General features: G+C 46.9%; 1 protein-coding gene across 2 annotated transcripts in view; it reads right to left on the bottom strand.

The window, feature by feature from the left end:
* MRE11 (MRE11 homolog, double strand break repair nuclease) overlaps positions 1-16,273 on the bottom strand; it is a 161,133-nt gene that overhangs the window by 104,673 nt on the left and 40,187 nt on the right. The window lies entirely within an intron of this gene.

The following is a 16,273-nucleotide window of genomic DNA, read 5'->3' as shown; positions in this document are numbered from 1 at the left end:
CTCGATTACTTGTGTCTTCTGTGAATGAGTGGCACTGTGAATGAGCACTGATCGCCACTCACTTCCATACTTGCACGGCCCCTATATCGGACAATACAATTAGGAGATAATGACAGATCTACTTCTGCTGCTGGAGATCCTAAAGATGATGTACCATCAGGTACATCCTCTTTAATGTGACCCACGGATAGAACGGCGCCATTACGGGGGGCGGTGCTGTGGTCCGTTTTTTGAACCGCGGCCCAGTTCCCATGTACGGCGCCGTTCTATGCACGGGTACGGGGCCGGGTCTGAAGCACAGGAGGCGAGCCGCCACCATTGATTCTAATGGAGCCGCGGCCTGGTAACCGTGCATAGAGTGGGCATCGGCTTCCCCATGACGGCGCCGTTCTATCCGTGGGTCAGATTAAAGAGTATGTACCTGATGGTACATCCCCTTTAATAAAGCAGAATTGTAAGGGTGCTTTTACTCCGTCAACAACTGTTGGCAGAATCATAACGCCAGACCCTTCTCTCCATCGATGTCATCTTTTGGTGGAGAGTCGGGAGGCCCCAATACACTTTAGATTAAGTGTATATGGGCCTTAAAGAAATTGCCGAAGGAAAATGAACTTGTCCCCTATACACAGGAGGTTGCAGGGGGGCCGACCTCTATAACCGCTGACGATCTTTGCATAGGGCATATGCTTACTCAGCTCTTTCCAGCGACTTCATAGGAGTAAAGAGAGCCGCAGGTCACGTGCGGTACCTGTGGCTGTATTCATAACAAAAAAGCTAGGGGCCGATATGAGTTTGGACCCCCCGCGTTCGCTTATTTGTTCCTTATCCTGTGGCTAGGGGACAAATCAATTCTCCCTGAACAAACTCTTTAAATTTATACTACATACACACTCTTTGGCCACTACTGTTTATTAATCTCTAACAATTTACTCCCATTTACTGCAGCTGCCATAAAGCACACACACACACACGAGCAAAATGATTGCTGAAGGGTGGGGTGTCCTGCGTATGTGCCCCCCCCCACCAAAAGTTTGTGACTATTTCGGCCAGGAAGTTGGGTTACTGAAGGCAGTCTACATCAAACGTGACTTGTTTTAATATTTTGCCGAAAAAATTTAGTGTGAATTTGTCTGATCCCTTTCCTAATTGTGAATAATTCAGGTTCTGGGCTGCCGGTCGCCGTCCCGTTGTGTCTTAAGACTTCAGTATCGAGAGGAATTATTATGATAATGCTTTATGCTATTTAAGACACCATAGAGTGCAAGAGCGCAGTGTGTGGGAGGCTGCAAAGTGTGAATTCTGAATATATATACAGTATACATATGTACCATCTCCGGCCTATAAGTGGGAAAACCACAGGGGTGTGGTCTAATCTAATCTAATCCTAAATCTATAAGCTTACATGAAGTTCTTCTGAATGAATGACGACTTAGCAGAAAGAATAAAACTAAATCTGTATGTTGTTTAAATACTAGAGATAATAGTACTCCAAAGATCACAATGGGGGTCCTATTATGGTGCCAGGTATTGCGATTCAGAGGAAGGATCACCTTCATCACTCCGAGCATTTCCATCTCCTAGAGCACAGAGGTTGTCAATCAAATAGGGGATTGAAATGTTGAGCACTTGGGGTGATCAGCTTTGCTTATGCAGAGCTGAGGTGATTGGACCTGCCCTTCTGGCACTTGAGGTGACTGGACCAACCCTGCTGGCACTTGCTGCTCATTTGCATACGTAAACCACTTGTAAAACTTGTAAATTACTTCTATTTAAAAATCTCCAGTCTTCGAGTACTTATCAGCTGCTGTATGTCCTGAAGGAAGTTGTGTACCTCTTTCTATGTCAGGAACTGTCCATAGCAGGAGAGGTTTTCTATGGGGATTTGCTACTGTTTTGCACAGTTCCTGACATGGACAGAGGTGGCAGCAGAGCACTGTGTCAGGCTTGGCAGCCCCTTTTTTCAGAGAGACGAATGCTGCAAAGTAGCAGGAAAAAACACATTACAAGTCCTGGAGTAACATATTCCAAAATTCTGTGATTATTAGACACTCATAAAAAAGTTTTCTTTTACATTGCTACTTGTCTCCATGTCCCACATGTGTGTGCATTCGTTTAAAAAAAAAGGATTCTTTTGATACATTTTTTTATAATGATATTCAATGGAAAAATGGATCAAAGCTGATGCACACACATGCAAAAAAAACGGATGAAAAAAAATGGATTGCTAAAATGTAGTGTGAACCCAGCCTAAGGGGAACCTTCAGTCCTTCAGCTGTTGCAAAACTACAATTCCCATCATGACTGGACAGCTAAAATTAAATGCTATAGAGCTAAAGCTTTGGCTGTCCAGTAATGATGGGAATATTCCAACATCTGGGGGGGCACAAGTTCCCCATCCCTGGTCTACCAGTCAGCTATTGCTTGTGTTGATATAGCTTTGAGCGGCTGCTTAATAAAAAACGGTTATTGCTGTTATGGTACACCATAAAGTTATTTTGACACCTAATGTGTCCAGTACTGGTGGTCGCACATGCCCAGTAGATCAGTTACACCTCCTGGACCCTCTTGTACACGAACAGTGTAGTGATGCCTGCTATTGTACAGAACCATCTCACTGGACAAGAGGTGGACGTTCTAAAGAGGAAATCCAAACAGCGATAGGGGGCGCCATAACATGTGCGCAACTGCAATATCTAAACTGGGGAATGTTTTTTGTTTTCTTTAATAAATTTCAATTGTACAATTGCTTCTGTGTGAATGAACATAGTCTTATCATATATCTAATATAATATCACCTAGACCTGATAGCCACCAGTAATAGCAAGTTCAAGGAACCCTGGCATACCACACTAAAAAACTTTCAGAAAGAAGGAGCTATAAAACTTCCAATGTAGTTTTACAGCTGAAAAAAAAAGAGAAAAACTATCATCTTGTTTCGAGATCTGCCGGCCAAAATCCCCTCCACTCCATCCATAAAGCAGGAGTCTGAAATGGAAGTTGTAATGTGGTTATTGTACCTCATGTTGTGCCCTGAAGGCGCCTGTAACGGAGCAGATTATATAACAGAACGACACGCGGGGAGCGAGGACTGAGAGGATGAAATGACATTACAGAACATTACCAGCGCAGGCAAATGTCAGCGAGGACGTCTGATCGCGGCTGATCCCTACAGACCGGACTTTTATCATCCATCTTATCCAGTGAAAACACAGCGCGATACTGTTAAAAGGCAAGTAAATAGCATTTACATGACAGAGCTCAAGAGATTACTGCGGTGCCGCTCAGTACAGCCTGTCCTAGGAAACTAGATTAAACTATTTTTGCCCGCTATACCTGGTCACCTCCTGTGTTCTTGTGGCTGCATATGAGAGTTTTGGCTTATAAAAGTATCATTCAATTCCCGGTCCTCTGCTGACTCTGTCACAGTCTATACAGTAAAGCTAAAAAGTAAGCTTCAGAAAACAGGGATCGTGAAACGTCATACCATTACATATGTTACCTGGCTTCTCTAATCTCTTGGTGGCAACAGGATTCCCGCCATCGCCGTACTGCTATGGAGCCCTGGCATGTGAGCTGGCCCTACTAATCCCCACCCTGCATGTAAAGCTGTAAAGAAACTTGGTCAAAGCAGGTCATCAGCAAATACTGGAGGCAAATTTGCACTTATCATCCTGGAAGCTGCACATGAGACGTACTTGGACATTTAAACATGACAACAATCCAAAATACAAGGCCAGGTCGACTTGTCATTGGCTTCAGCAGAACAAAGTGAAGGTTCTGGAGCGGCCATCTCAGTCTCCTGACCCCAATATCACAGAGTCACTCTAGGGAGATTTCTAGCGCGCAGTTCATGCAAGACAGTCCGGGAATTTACAGGAACTGGAGGCTTTTTTCCAAGAAGAATGGGCGGCTTTACAATCTGAGAGAATAAAGAGCCTCATCCAAGGGCGTAGCTAATGTCTCCTGGGCCCTGGTGCGAGAGGTCAACCTGGGCCCCCCCCCCCTTTCACGACCAAGTGATGCTACTGGTAGGTGTATGTGTGTGTGTATATATATATATATATATATATATATATACTGGAAAATGTACCCGGCGCTGCCCGGGTATAAAGTGTCAGTGTGTTAATTATATTTGTTCTAAGGTGCCCAGGAGGCCAAGCTAAAGGTATTGTTTCATCTGAGTTAATCAGTGGAATTAGTGTATACCTGTAGTGCATAGTTGGAGGGGTTCTGTATACCCACAATGTATAGTTTTTAGGGGTCTCGCATATCTGTAGTGCATAGTTGGGGGGTCCTGTATACCTATAGTGTATAGTTGGGGGGTCCTGTATACCTGTAGTGTGTAGTTGAGGGGGGGCTGTATACCTGTAGTGTATAGTTGAGGGAGGTCCTGTATACCTGCAGTGTACAGTTGGTGAAGGTCCTGTATACCTGTACTGTATAGTTCGGGGGTCCTGTATACCTGTAGTATATAGTTGGTGCTGTATACCTGTAATGTATAGTTGGTGGAGGTCTTGTATACCTGTAGTTTATAGTTTGAGGGTCCTGGATACCTGTAGTGTATAATTGGTGGAGGTCTTGTATACCTGTAGTATATAGTTCGGGGGTCCTGTATACCTGTAGTGAATAGTTTGAGGGTCCAATATAACTATAGTATAGAGTTGGTGGAGGTCCTGTATACCTGTAGTGAATAGTTTGAGGGTCCTATATAACTATAGTATAGAGTTGGTGGAGGTCCTGTATACCTGTAGTGTATAGTTTGGGGTCCTATATACCTGTAGTATATAGCTGGTGGAGTTCCTGTATACCTGTAGTATATAGCTTTGGGGTCATGTATACTTGTAGTATAGAGTTGGTGAAGGTGCTGTATACCTGTATTATAGAGTTGGTGTAGGTCCTGTATAACTGTAGTGTATAGTTTTGAGGTCCTGTATACCTGTAGTGTATAGTTTGGGGTCCTATATACCTGTAGTTTATAGTTGGTGGAGTTCCTGTATACCTGTAGTGTATAGTTTTGGGGTCCTGTATACCTGTAGTGTATAGTTTGGGGTCCTGTATACCTGTAGTGTATAGTTTGGGGTCCTGTATACCTGTAGTATATTGTTTTGTGGAGGTCCCGTGCACCTGTAGTGTATAGTTTTGGGGTCCTGTATACCTGTAGTGTCCTGTATACCTGCAGGGTTGTATTTACCCGTATGGCAGTGTTATTCAGTCACAGTGTGTCGGTATTGGTCGTGTCTGGTATGGCGGTATTGGTCAGGTCTGGTGTGGCAGTGTTATCCAGTCACAGTATGGCGGTATTGGTCAGGTCTGGTGTGGCGGTGTTATCCAGTCACGGTATGGTGGTATTGGTCAGGTCTGGTATAGCGGTGTTATCCAGTCACAGTATGGCAGTATTGGTCAGGTCTGATATGATGGTGTTATCCAGTCACAGTATGGCGGTATTGGTCAGGTCTGGTGTGGCGGTGTTACCCAGTCACAGTTTGCCAGTATTGGTCAGGTCTGGTATGGCAGTGTTATCCAGTCACAGTATGGCGGTATTGGTCAGGTCTGGTATGACGGTGTTATCCAGCACAGTATGGCGGTATTGGTCAGGTCTGGTATGGCAGTGTTATCCAGTCACAGTATGGCGGTATTGGTCAGGTCTGATATGACAGTGTTATCCAGCACAGTATAGCGGTATTGGTCAGGTCTGGTGTGGCGGTGTTATCCATTCACAGTATGGCGGTATTGGTCATGTCTGGTATGGTGGTTTTTTCCAGTCACAGTATGGCGGTATTGGTTAGGTCTGGTGTGGCAGTGTTATCCAGTCACAGTTTGGTATACCTGTAGTGCCCTGTATATACATGTACTGTATAGATGGAGTAGGGGGCCCTGTATATACATGTACTGTATAGATGGAGTAGGGGGTCCTGTATATACATGTACTGTATAGATGGAGTAGGGGGTCCTGTATATATATGTACTGTATAGATGGAGTAGGGGGTCCTGTATACATGTACTGTATAGATGGAGTAGGGGGTTCTGTATACATGTACTGTATAGATGGAGTAGGGGGCCCTGTATACATGTCCTGTATAGATGGAGTAGGGGGTCTACCAGTTATTACTGTGGATGTTGTGAGGCAGCTTCCCTAGCAACCATTGCTCCCTGTGAAAATGAAAGCAGTAATCCTATTGGTTGCTAAGGCTCCAACTGCCGTGTCTGCTGCAGCTAATTATATCACCTGTGTTTGCAGTGAGGAGATTTTCCCATTCATCTCTATGGGGCGCTCTTCCCCATCCCCCTCCCCTCCTGTACATCTGGCGGGGACGGGACCTTCGCAATAACCTTCCCGGGTACCCAATGTATCTGTGTGCCAAATTTGGGGTCAAACAGTTCAGGCGTTTGGAAGTCTATAGAGGACAGACAGACAGACAGACAGAAGGACAGACAGACAGACAGACAGACTTTCATTTTTATGATATAGATATATATATATATATATATATATATATATATATATATATATATAAATATACACACTCAAAGACAGATATTACCAATAACACCAGCATATAGGAAGAGAAAATATCACCATACATATTACCGCCATATTGTTACTGTATACTGAGACCAATATTGCCAATAATACCAGTACACAAGGGGCAAATATTAACGCCACACCACAACCACTACCATCACCACCATATTGTTACTGACCAAATCCAGTATACTAAGACCAATAAAACACAGTACCGGATAATACATAACAAATATTACCACATACTGACTAACACCGCCACATACTGACTAACACCGCCACATACTGACTAACACCACCACTGCTACTGAATCCACTGTACACAGATCACTATCACCTCATACAGTTATATAGAGGTGGACGCAGCTCCACACAGGTTCTGTACACCATATAAATTACAGCGCAGATATATCAGGTGACTCACAGGGGACGTCTTCTCTGATCGGAGTTCTTCCCTTTTCATTTTCTTCTTCATCTGCTCTGGGCAGTCATGAAAACTTCTCCGAGCCACGAATCCACAGAATCTGCCAGATAAACATATTAGGCTCCTCATACTGGCACCTTCCTCATCTCTCTACACACTGCACATCTGTATTGGCCCCTTTACACCCTCATTTAGTGGGTAAGCCTGACACTATGTGACCCCCCTTATAGTATATATAGATGGCCCACACTGCATGTTGCACCCCCCTTATAGATGGCCCCCTCTCTCCCCCTCCCCTTATAGATGACCCCCTCTCCCATGTCTTATAGATGCCCCCCTCTCCTCTCCCCCATTATAGATGCCCCCTCTTCTCCCCCCCCTTATAGATGCCCCCCTCTCCCATCCCTTATAGATGCCCCCCTCTCCCATTGCTTATAGATGCCCCCCCTTTCCTCTATGCTAAGCAGAATAAAAAAAAAAACAAACAAACACACAAACTCACCTGACAACTCGCTCCCCTGGCGATCCTCTCCTTCTTCACGCTCCGGCTGATGCGCGGCTGTCGGGGGGGTCCCATCCTATCCCTGGCAGCGCTGCGCATCAGTGAGCTCCCTGTACGCCAGGGCTGGGACTTCCGGGACAGGAAGCGTCTCTGACGTACGCTGCCTGTGCCGGAAGTCAGGGCCCCAGGTGGCACAGGGAGCTCACTGACAGCGCGGCGCTGCCAGGGATAGGACGGGACTCCCCTGGCAGCCACGCATCAGCCGGGGGCCCGGACGGGCCCGCTCTTGTGACCGCAAGCAAAACAATGCTTGCGGTCACAAGAGTAATTTAAGGGGGGAGCAGTGCAGTGGCAAGGGGGCGCCCCCCCCTTGTAGCGGGCCAAGTCGCAGCGGCGACCGCTGCGACCCTGGTAGCTACGCCACTGGCCTCATCCACAACTACCACAAAAGATTTCAAGCTGTTATTGATGTTAAAGGGGGCAATACACGGTATTAAGAACTGGGGGGTGTAAACTTTTGATCAGGGTCATTTGGATGTTTTTGGTTGCCATTATGATTAAAAAAGATAAAACACAGTAATCTGAGAATAAATGGCTTCACCCGACCACTAACTATGCGTTTTGTATCATCAATCACGTTCTCTGAAAAAAGGACAAGAAAGCAAAAATTCTGCTGGGGTATGTAAACTTTTGAACAAAACTGTATCTCCTGTAGTAAAAAGTTATGCACAAAAAAAAAAAGAAGAAGAAGAAGTGTGTAAAAAACAGGCTAAAAGTTTCACAAGATCATAATGTTTCTTGCAATGTAAAACACTTATTTAATATATTATATAAGCTGTAATCTGTGGGTCTTGCAGTCCACAAGGGAACTTAAAGGGAGCCTGTCCTATTGTACATATAGTCTGATCTGCTATTATCATATAGAGCTGGAGGAGCTGAGCTGATTAATATACAGTTTTAGGCTATGTTCACACTACGTATATTTGAGGCTGTATAGCAGCCAAAACAAGGAATGGATTGAAAACACAGAAAGGCTCTGTTCACACAATGTTGAAATTGAGTGGATGGCCGTCATTTAATTGCAAATATGTGCTGTTATTTTAAAACAACGGCCGTTATATTGAAATAATGGAAGTTATTTACCGTTATATGGCGGCCATCCACTCAATTTCAACATTATGTGAACAGAGCCTTTCTGTGTTTTCAATCCACTCCTGGTTTTGGTTGCTATGAGGACCTGACATGAGGACCAAATACTGCCTGAAATATACATAGTGTGAACCCAGCCTTATAGGGAAAGATTGAGCAGAACATCCTCTAAACTGCTCTCAATCACTAAGCAGGACCGCCCACTTGACTACTTAGTATAGAATGAGCAGTGGTTCACAAGAATAACTATAGTTTTGTGGGAACTTTTCCCACAAAATATATATATCAATCTAATCAGCGCCTCATTCTCTATTAATTGCTGTCTGCAGAACGCACTGCATTTTTTATGTAAAAGGTTCCCTTTAAGAATTACAACTAAAATTACAACTAAAGTTTCTGTAAAGCATGGATGTGCAGTCTCCACCACAGCAAGAAATACTCTTTTTAGCAACATTCTAGAGTCTAGATTGTCCACCCCAATCACCACCACCATACCAACTCAGAATGGTACCAGAAAATGAGAAATCACAACTATCCTAAAAATAAAAGACTCCTCCCACTTGTATACTGGGAAATCCAACACATAGCAAGTTATGAAAATATTCCAGACAATGGAAGACCACTTAGAAAAATCACCTCAGCTGGGTGATAACTACTAATGGTGACCATTACACGGCTCATTGGAAATAAAGTTATGCAGCGTTACATTGCCCCCCCCTCATTTTTCCTATTGTGTCAATATATATATATATATAAACACTAGTACTGTGAGCCAAATGGGAAGTGATTCTGTGCTGTGGTGCATGTAATTGTAGGTTTATACCAAGCGAAAGTAAATTGCAAAGCATATCCTATGAAATGGGTGATTGTCATCTGTATGTAATGCAATGAAAAAAACATTGAGAACAGATGGTTCTCTCTTTGAGGACAGCTGTACTGAACCTGCTGCTTAAAGGGGTACTCCGATAGCAGAGAAAGTATATTTGAATAAACTCACCTCAAGATACATAACTTTCTAATATAGTGTTATCACTATACCTGGCAGGAAGATGAAAATGAAAGAACTACACAACGTGTATTGTCTCCATCTCCTCAGCTCCTCCCTCCATGCAAGACAACACATCTTCTGCTGTCTCAGAAAGTGTGGCTGAAACATGTTTCTGCTCTCTAGCTCCAACTCATAATTGATGTCATCACCTCTACTCAACCCCTACAACTCACATAACTATCTCCCTAGTGTGTGTGTGTATATGTGTATATATATATATATATATATATATATATATATATATATATATATATACAGTGGTGCCTTGGATTACGAGCATAATTCGTTCCGGGGCTGTGCTTGTAATCCAAATCCACTCTTATACCAAAGCAAATATTCCTATAAGAAATCACTGACATGCAGACAATTGGTTCCACACCCCAAAAATAATGATTTTACATTCTGAATGACATGTAAAGCAAATGAAACAAACATTTATAACAGATGAGTATGTCATATTATAAGTTACTGTACAGTAATGGAGAGGATGGGAAACACAAGGACTGACAGACTGCAGGGAGCATGAAGGAATGAGCAGGGCAGATGTAGGCACAGTATGGCAGCACTCTCTGTCCAGAGAGAGAGGGGTTACAGCTATGGGGAGATTACCTTCCACAGTCCTGTCCCCTAATGCAAGCCCCAGCCTGAAGTAGATCCGCTATGATTTGGAAGGTGACGGAGACTTCCTGGGTCAGAGTACAGGGCTGTAGACCACACTATGCAGACCATGCCCCTCCTCAACTCGCCCTTCCACTCAGTACAGGGAGCTCTTAAACCAAAGCAATGCTCTTAAACCAAGTCACAATTTTGAAAAACTGTGAGCTCTTAAACCAAAACGCTCTTAAACCAAGTTACTCTTAAACCAAGGTACCACTGTATATTTATTGGGACAATTAGGGAATAATCCTTGTGGTTAACAATGACAAGGACCCACAAGGTAAAATCTCTGTTTTAGTTTTTAGAGGACATGATAGATCCTCTTTAGAAGATATCTGGCTGATGGGGGTCTGGAAGCTACGCCCCCTTGGTACAAATCATGAGGGTCCCTAATCCCAGGGATGCTTGACCACCACTCTATTTACTCTTGTTAAAGGGGTATTCCACTCAAACATAACTTTTGATATGTTGCTGCCCATGGTGAAACTAACAATTTCTTCCATACTTGTTATTATCTATTCACTGTCCTTCCCCCAATTCTGAGCTTCTGCTTTCTGCTGAAAACACAAAAATCTGTGTGTGAACTTTTCTCTCTCTCTCTCCCCCTCCCTTTTGAGACGGCTGATAAAAACAATTCCCTGGCAGGAACTGCCCAGAGCAGTAGCGAATCCTAATAGAAAACATCCCCTGCTCTGTACAGTTCCTGACATGGACAGAGGATGGCAGCAGAGAGCACGGTCAGACTGGAAATAATACATCACTTCCTGCAGGACATACAGCAGTTGATAAGTACTGGAAAACATGAGATTTTTAAATAGAAGTAAATTACAAATCTGTATAACTTCTGTATCAACATTTCAGTTGATTTGAACGAAAAAGGAGTACCCCTTTAATTCTCAGTCATGTTCTTATGGTCAATAAGTCAGTCACTGAATACAAATGTAAAAAAAAAAAAAAAACTAACAGGGTGCATGAAATTACCAAATCCATTTCGCTCCTATGATTACTCTTTGCTGATTTTTCTTTAAAATGTACATATTGCGCACCACACATAATCAGGTAGCCCCCGTGTTACATTTCAGCCACATGCAGGCAGCAATCAGACTCTCTGGCGGGCCACCGGCAACAATCGGCCAAACAGTGACTCTCCCAGTGTGTCGGACGACACAGATCAGCATGGAGGGGATAAGGGTGCAGTCATGTGTTATACATTTGTATCCCCCATAGATATAACCAATTTCTAAAAACTCTGTGAATCCACATCTTAAGACCAAGTCATTCTTATGTGTACGAGGGAGAAAAGCGAGAAGATCATGGGGGAGATTTATCAAACATGGTGTAAAGTGAAACTGGCTCAGTTGCCCCTAGCAACCAATCAGATTCCACCTTTCATTTTCCAAAGAGTCTGTGAGGAATGAAAGGTGGAATCTGATTGGTTGCTAGGGGCAACTGGGCCAGTTTCACTTTACACCATGTTTGATAAATTTCCCCCCATTATGTCTATTCTACAGGACACTGCAAACCCATCTATGTCCTATATAACTGATGGATGTGGCCCTCACCTCTGGGACCTGCACCTGTCTCTAGAACTAAGGTCCCCGGACAAATTTTAATGTAACGCCCATTGACGTTAAAGGGAGTTACATAAACAGCATAGCATCATGAACTATGTAACAGGGCTGCTCGCAGTGTTACATTGTCTACTGTACGTAACCACCTTTACCTTTAAGGGGATGATGTTAAGGGCATAAAACAGCCTTCCTGACACCTCTGGCTGCTGTAAGCTGATTGGACGGGGTTAGAGGCCCTAGTTATTCAAATAAACGAAGGGCCCAGATGTGGTGTATACTGGGAAGATACCATAAATGTCTAGGAGAAAATAGTAGTTCACCCAATACATTTTTCTTTCAAATCAACTGGTGCCAGTAAGTACCAGAGATTTGTAATTTACTTTGATTAAAAAAATGTCCAGTCTTCCAGTACTTATCAGCTGCTGTATGTCCTGCATGAAGTGATGTATTCTTTCCAGTATGACACAGTGCTCTCTGCTGCCACCTCTGTCCATGTCAGGAACTGTCCAGAGCAAGAGAGGTTTTCTATGGGGATTTGCTACTGCTCTGGACAGTTCCCAACATCGACAGAGGTGGCAGCAGAGAGCACTGTGTCAGACTGGAAAGAATACTGCAGGACATACAGCAGCTGATAAGTACTGGCAGATTTGAGATTTTTTAATAGAAGTTAATTACAATTCTCTGGCACTTTCTGATACTAGTTGAACTGAAAGAATTTTTTTTTGTGAACTACCCCTTTAACGCATACACTAAGGTTTTTAAAAATCTGAGTTGTTTGCCATGTCACGCACACACAGGGCTTCCTTACTTCTTAGGTCAGTAACACCATGGCCTATAAATCTCTGTGCTATGCCAAAACATAGTGCTGGTGATACTGGCCAGCACTGAGATAGGGGATGAAGTACGCAGTGCAGCACTATAGATGGTATATGGGGGAGTAGGGCTGGGCGATATGGCCAAAAAATAAAATCCCGATTTTTAAAAAATTTTGGACGATTCTCGATTTAAATCTCTATTTTTTTTTCTTAATAAACAGGACATTTTTCTCCCAGATACTATTTTATTAACGTTTGAGACAACCGTATTGCTTCCCAGTGTAACAGTGCTCCACCTGTGCCCCCATGTAGTAGACAAGCCCCCTCTGTGTCCCATATAAGTAGTTTTCCCAAATATGTGCCCTATGTACTCTGTGCCCCCATATAGTATAGGAGATCTTCTATGTGCCTCCATCTAGGTAGGGTGTAATAGGGGGGGTATAGTGGATAAGGGGTGTCATAGTACAGGTAAAGATGAGGGGTGTGGTACTAGTACAGGTATAGATGATGGGTGTAGTAGTACAGGTACAGATGATGGGTGTAGTAGTACAGGAATAGATTAGGGGGACTGGGGGGCTAAGCCAGCTAAGGGTGACTGAGGCAGACTGGGGGTGACTGAGGGGGTATGGGGCGGACTGAAGGTATGGAGCAGACTGGGGATAACTGAGTGGGTATGGGGCAGACCGGGGGTCACTGGGGGGTATGGGGCAGACCGGGGGTGACAGGGGGTATGGGGCAGACTGGGGGTAACTGAGGGGGTATGGGGCAGACTGGGGGTAACTGAGGGGGTATGGGGCAGACTGGGGGTAACTGAGGGGGTATGGGGCAGACTGAGGAGGTATAGGGCAGACTGGGGGTCACAGGGGGGTATGGGGCAGACTGGGGTCACTGAGTGGGTATGAGGCAGACTGGGGGTGACTGAGGGGATATGGGGCGGACTAAAGGTATGGGGCAGACTGGGGATAACTGAGTGGGTATGGGGCAGACTGGGGGTCACTGGGGGGTATGGGGCAGACCTGGGTCACTGGGGGGTATGGGGCAGACTGGGGGGTATGGGGCAGACTGAGGAGGTATGGGGCAGACTGGGAGTCACTGGGGGGTATGGGGCAGACTGAGGAGGTATGGGGCAGACTGGGGGTCACTGGGGGGTATGGGGCAGACTGGGGGGTATGGGGCAGACTGAGGAGGTATGAGGCAGACTGGGAGTCACTGGGGGGTATGGGGCAGACTGAGGAGGTATGGGGCAGACTGGGGGTCACTGGGGGGTATGGGGCAGACTGGGGGTCACTGGGGGGTATGGGGCAGACTGGGGTCACTGAGTGGGTATGGGGCAGACTGGGGGTCACTGGGGGGTATGGGGCAGACTGGGGATTACTAAGTGGGTATGGGGCAGACTGGGGATTACTAAGTGGGTATGGGGCAGACTGGGGGGCACTGGGGGGTATGGGGCAGGCTGGGGGTCACTGAGGGGGTATGGGGCAGACTGGGGATAACTGAGTGGGTATAGGGCAGACAAGGGGTGACAGGGGGTATGGGGCAGACTGGAGGTCACTGGGGGGTATGGGGCAGACTGAGGAGGTATGGGGCAGACTGGGGGTCACTGGGGGGTATGGGGCAGACTGAGGAGGTATGGGGCAGACTGGGGGTCTTTGAGGGGGTATGGGGCAGGCTGGGGGTCACTGAGGGGGTATGGGGCAGACTGGGGGTCACTGGGGGGTATGGGGCAGGCTGGGGGTCACTGAGGGGTATGGGGCAGACTGAGGAGGTATGGGGCAGACTGGGGGTAACTGAGGGGGTATGGTGCAGGCTGGGGGTCACTGAGGGGGTATGGGGCAGACTGGGGGTCACTGAGGGGGTATGGGGCAGACTGAGGAGGTATGGGGCAGACTGGGGGTCACTGAGGGGGTATGGGGCAGACTGGGGGTCACTGAGGGGGTATGGGGCAGACTGGGGGTCACTGAGGGGGTATGGGGCAGGCTGGGGGTCACTGAGGGGGTATGGGGCAGGCTGGGGGTCACTGAGGGGGTATGGGGCAGACTGGGGGTGACTAAGTGGGTATGGGGCAGACTGGGGGGTATGGGGCAGGCTGGGGGTCACTGAGGGGGTATGGGGCAGACTGGGGGTCACTGAGGGGTATGGGGCAGACTGGGGGGTCACTGAGGGGTATGGGGCAGGCTGGGGGTCACTGAGGGGGTATGGGGCAGACTGAGGAGGTATGGGGCAGACTGGGGGTCACTGAGGGGTATGGGGCAGGCTGGGGGTCACTGAGGGGGTATGGGGCAGACTGGGGGTCACTAAGGGGGTATGGGGCTGACTGGGGGTCACTGAGGGGGTATGGGGCAGACTGGGGGTCACTGAGGGGGTATGGGGCAGACTGGGGGTCACTGAGGGGGTATGGGGCAGACTGGGGGTCACTGAGGGGGTATGGGGCAGCTGAGGGGGACGCGGTCAAGTGTCGGGTCCAGCGCGGTGAGGTGCAGGGCCGGCAGTCAGGAGAGATGTGGTACCGGCGGCTCCAGCTTCTCCACAGAGCCGCGGCTGACCTGTCCCCGCCTCTTACACGGCAGAGCCGCGCTGACCTGCGTCCGGTTCCCTTCCTGTCACACGTGCAGGTCCCCGGTCTGAGGAGGAGGCGGCACGGACTGCAGCAGAAGGAGATAGCGTCGCTACGGGTCCTGGAGCTGTACAGCGGGCAGCGACGCTATCTCCTTCTGCCGCAGTCCGTGCCGCCTCCTCCTCAGACCAGGGACCTGCACGTGTGACAGGAAGGGAACCGGACGCAGGTCAGCGCGGCTCTGCCGTGTTAGGGGGTGGGGACAAGTCAGCTGCGGCTCTGTGGAGAGGCTGGAGCCGCCGGTACCACATCTCTCATGACGGCCCTGCACCTCACATCGCCGCCCTGACACTCTCCGGACCCGACTCTTTACCGCGCCGCCCGTCCCTGCACCGCTCTGCCTGCAATGATTTTTTATGAAAATTTTCGAATTTACGATTTTCACAAAAAATTTAATCGATTCTAACTTTCTGGGCGAATTAATTGAATTAATTCGATTAATCGCCCAGCCCTATGGGGGAGAGGTTGCTGATGCACTGGCTTTACAAGATGCTGGAAGAAATAAGAAGTAAAAGAAAAGGGGAGTTTACACCGCAGCACTGTGGCCTAGCTGTTACTAGAGACAAAATTACCCTAACAACAGGCAGTGGGCAGCAGCCTGCAGGAAAGGGGGACACAAAGATGCTGGACCTTTTAGGGAGTTAATTTGGTAAATAAACTGATCTACAAAAGGTGAGGCCTCCTCCCGTGACTAATTTTTTTAGGCCTAATAAATCAGGGCTTTAGGGTACGTTCACACAGAGCAGATCAAGCGGAATTCCGAGGCAAAACTCTCCGCCGCGGAATCCTGCCTGCCTCAGTGTGACACTGCTTCTCTATAGGAGAGCGCGCGCTCCTCCGCTGCCGCTGCTCACCAGTCAAAGAAGTGACATGTCAATCCCTTGAGTGGAGAGCGGTGGCAGCGGAGGAGCGTGCGCTCTCCAATAGAGAAGGAGTGTCACACTGTGGCAGGTGGGATTGGAGAGTTGCG

This window comes from Dendropsophus ebraccatus, chromosome 5, assembly GCF_027789765.1.
Source record: "Dendropsophus ebraccatus isolate aDenEbr1 chromosome 5, aDenEbr1.pat, whole genome shotgun sequence".
Classification (NCBI taxonomy): Eukaryota; Metazoa; Chordata; class Amphibia; order Anura; family Hylidae; genus Dendropsophus; species Dendropsophus ebraccatus.
This window is presented reverse-complemented; position numbering and strand designations above follow the sequence as displayed.